The sequence below is a fragment of the Periplaneta americana genome, unplaced genomic scaffold (assembly GCF_040183065.1).
Source record: "Periplaneta americana isolate PAMFEO1 unplaced genomic scaffold, P.americana_PAMFEO1_priV1 scaffold_45, whole genome shotgun sequence".
In the NCBI taxonomy this organism is placed as follows: Eukaryota; Metazoa; Arthropoda; class Insecta; order Blattodea; family Blattidae; genus Periplaneta; species Periplaneta americana.
Window position 1 is genome coordinate 43252 of NW_027185526.1, and position 4110 is coordinate 47361.

The 4110-nt window shown below is 42.3% G+C and overlaps 1 non-coding gene across 1 annotated transcript; it reads left to right on the forward strand.

The window, feature by feature from the left end:
* The first annotated feature begins 2612 nt into the window (after positions 1-2612).
* On the forward strand, positions 2613-2731 carry LOC138694122 (5S ribosomal RNA). The gene has a single exon (XR_011330797.1). It is a non-coding gene; the product is annotated as a 5S ribosomal RNA (ribosomal RNA).
* Positions 2732-4110: the final 1379 nt, after the last annotated feature.

The following is a 4110-nucleotide window of genomic DNA, read 5'->3' on the forward strand; positions in this document are numbered from 1 at the left end:
GGTAGCTGCATTTGGTTTGTATTGTCTTTGAGCGGGTTGTGAGATCCAAGGAGCTTGCAATTTAGCTTGCTCCGGAATCATGTACTGAGTTTTATCACTAGGCCCAAGAATTGAGGGTGGAATGTACTGTGTAAATTTTGAGAGGTGAGCTCGGGTATGGAAATTTATAATAAGCAGGTGTTCATGGTGTTTATACCAGCGAACATGCACACGAATTTGGTTTAGAACTTTTTTGAGCTCTGAGGCACTATAATTATATATTATAAGGGTTGTGTTTGCCTCTGATTCTGTGAAAGCGTCAGGAGGTGACTGCTGGTGTATTAGACCTGGAAAAGGATTGTCAGTGAATGGAGTGTTTACTGACAAATCCTCAGCGGAGTGAGAGCGGTTTTTTGAGGAGTTGTGACTGCCCTTACCTCTGTCTGCTGGTTGTGTTGCTCTGCTTTCGGGGTTGTTGTTATTCATGGTGGCTCCTCCTTTTGATTTGTGTTGGAGTTATGATGCACTATTTGGTTGAAGATGTAATACGTAGCACTAAACACTGTAATTGACACTGCGGCATTTGAGGTATATATTGGAGAGAGAGATAAGAAAGGTTAAACTAAGTCCAGAAATGAAAAGACAAAGGAGGATATTTGGAGTGTAAAGTTTCGTTGACACTATTTAGTTGGTTCACTCACTGCACGTTTGATTGTTTTGTACTATGAGCACACAGAGCACTGTTTAGTTTTCACTAGCAGAGAGAGTGAAACATGTCTGCACGCATAGTAAATGTCTTGCACTCGAATACACTTGACGTGATATAAGATTTAATACACGCCCAAATTGTCAGTCACTCGGTATGCTACACTGTGTTGGCTTCTCTCTAACTGGAACAATATTTGTAGTAAAGGTGCGCTACAACTAGATGGAAATTTCCGCAGTAACGTCCTATCGTTAAGCGGAGAGAACTGTATATCTGGATCGGTTAACTAGTGGTCCGTACACTAGCACCACACTAGAGATGTTAACAATTGAAGAGTTCACTCGAGGCAATGGCACAAAAACACACAGTCTTGAGGGTTTAGTCACTTGCGTATGGCTTCTCTAGCACTATAGATCACTACTCAGTGGCCACACTGTAGAGGTTCCTTCGTAGCTACATCTTTACGGAAGAGTACACACACACGAACACTTAATAGACCTACCCACATGCAGGGCCCGACGGTAACCTTCACTTTTACGCCAACGTCAATAATCGACAGCGGACCAATCGTAAAGTCACAAACGTTTGCGCTGTTTCTATTGGCTCGCACTGGGAAGGCAGTACGGCATTGTCCCTGCGACTTAAATATTTTTCTCCCTCCGGGCTCATCATCAGACGAGCACCATGCCCCCCAAAGCTTCCGGAAAGGCTGCCAAGAAGGCCGGCAAGGCCCAGAAGAATATTTCGAAGGGCGATAAGAAGAAGAAGCGCAAGAGGAAGGAGAGCTACGCCATTTACATCTACAAGGTTCTGAAACAAGTTCACCCAGACACGGGAATCAGTTCAAAGGCTATGAGCATCATGAACAGCTTCGTTAACGACATCTTCGAGCGCATCGCCGCGGAAGCTTCGCGGCTCGCGCATTACAACAAGCGGTCGACCATCACCAGTCGGGAGATCCAGACAGCCGTCCGTCTCCTGCTACCCGGTGAGCTGGCCAAGCACGCCGTCAGTGAAGGGACCAAGGCCGTCACAAAATACACTAGTTCCAAGTAAGCGGGAGTGCTTGCTAGGGAATCAGCAACCGGCCCTTTTAAGGGCCACAAGTTATTCATAACAGAGTAGATGAATGAAGAACAACAGCGTTTCCCACCGAGTGAAAATTTAAATAATCACCCCGATAACACTTCTAGGATAGATAATACATTATAGGCAGTCCATGGGAGACTTGGATCCACGAGGCAAATTCGTTTCCTTAATAGTTTCGTACGACTTATATGAGAGCGCGGTGTCATTCCTACTCACTTGGCAGCATTAATTGTTGAGGGAAAACAACTTAGAAGGTAACTTGTCGACCGCGGTCATAATCCTTCCGCAGGCCACTACTGAGAATCTGTGGACATACGGGTAATCTATCTTTATTGAAACTCGGGTTCATAACATACGACTGATACTTTATATATCTGTCACGTAATCCATCAAGAGACAAATGTCCCCCCCCCCCCTAGTCAGTAGCGAGCTTCAGTCCATTCGTAGTAGCCGCCGGTGCAAGAAGTGAATTGAAGTTTGTGTGAAGTTCCGTAGTATGGCATGAAAATGATGTCGAAAATCCGACTACAGTTCCACAACCATGTGGTTGAAAGGAGGCTCCGCTGTTGAACAACAATCCACCTGTGGCTTAACTTAGAATGCCGACTAGCTGTTTTATTAATCCCGTGTCAATCCAGCAGTGTGTGACGTTGAAACGTAACCAAACTGCCGTTGATAGATAGATTTATCATCTATCCCAATGACATCCAACGAGCTTGGTAATTTAGGTACAGAGTCTAAGCAGGCAGTTTACGTGTGTGTGTGAGCGAGTGCAGGTTTTATCGAGTGCACCCCAATCCCATCGTCCTCAAGTGCCTACAGATTACGCAGTTTCATCGGCAACGGCCATACCATGTTGAAAATACCGGTTCTCGTCCGATCACCGAAGTCAAGCAACATTGGGCGTGGTCAGTACTTGGATGGGTGACCGCTTGGGAACACCACGTGCCGTTGGCGATTTTTTTTTTTACGTCACTATTTCCAGCGTGTTCTAATAAGACTTATGGGATATTATGTTCCCTTCCCTATTCCAGCTATAGCTTGGATGATGACGCCGCTGCATAATTGTAGAGTAATTGATAATTCTTAAGTACTTGCAGCTCCGTATTGAAACTTATGACTGGTAGCATATTCATATGAGACGGTTCACTTCTCTGCGTTTTCTCGAAGAAGGGAATATGTATTCAGGGGATTGTGAACGTACCTCGCGCTCTCCCTAGAAGTTAGAGACATTTTAGGTAAAGAATGTAATATACTGTACATATATGGCTAATTAAAATCCCATTAGTTACTACATTTCAGTGGGTAGTACAAATTCCATAATGAAAATATCTCTGTCCTAGTAGTTGTATCCTTTAAAGAAGCTCGTTGTTTTCCCATGATGAAGGGCAGAACTTGGTCGGTAGAAATTTAAACAGACTGCATTATCAGACCAGGCGTTATTTCAATATCAGCGTTTAGTTTAGGAAATATAGCAATAGCGGAGTTGGGAGAAGTAGTTATAGCATGTACAGTAAGTATAAACAGTTCGCTGTACTGTACAGTGAATATAAATATTTGAATGTACGATGGCAAAACATCAGACATACAGTACGTAGCTCACATATCTTTAAAAATAAATAAATAAATAAATAAATAAAAATAAAGAAGACATTCTGAGGAGTGAGTGGAAAGTGCATATTATAATGAATATTTTTAACTCTCAGTTGACATTGAGAGAGAAAGCCATGCATCGGGGAACCGGTGACTGTTTTTGCGTTACCTTCTGCTATTGGCGTTGTTGGTTAGTAACGAATGAAAGGGGTAGGACGCGGAATCAAATGTCAAAAAACGATAGGGAAATAATAGTAACTGGTTGTATTTCGATCGAGCTCGGCGTGCTGATTCACCAGTGGGGTGTTTCACAAAGTTTACAATCTTTGGAAATTGTGAACTCTGTTTGTAAACTTCTGTTTCACAATCTTTGTTTGTAAAGGTGGACTGTACAAAGGAAATCAAATCTTTACGAATGAAATTTTGCGCTCTTTACAAGTGATATGTTTGTTTCACAACGAAGGAGTAATTTTACAAACGTGTAAACTAAACTTTACTAGTGAAGTTAGCACATTTTCTACAGTAGCCCTGTTGAAATAGCTTCTAATTGTGAATGAAAAAAATAAACACATATGTATAAAATCAATTTTATAGTAACAGGGTACCATTAAGAATTACACTGAAGCAGTTGTGATGTTATTGAGTAGTTCTAGCGACTCAGACGAAGATTTTGCATTTAGGCCTAACGTAGAATTTTCCGGCCACGTTCGTATCATTGTACGAATATTAATGAAAGGTTTCGA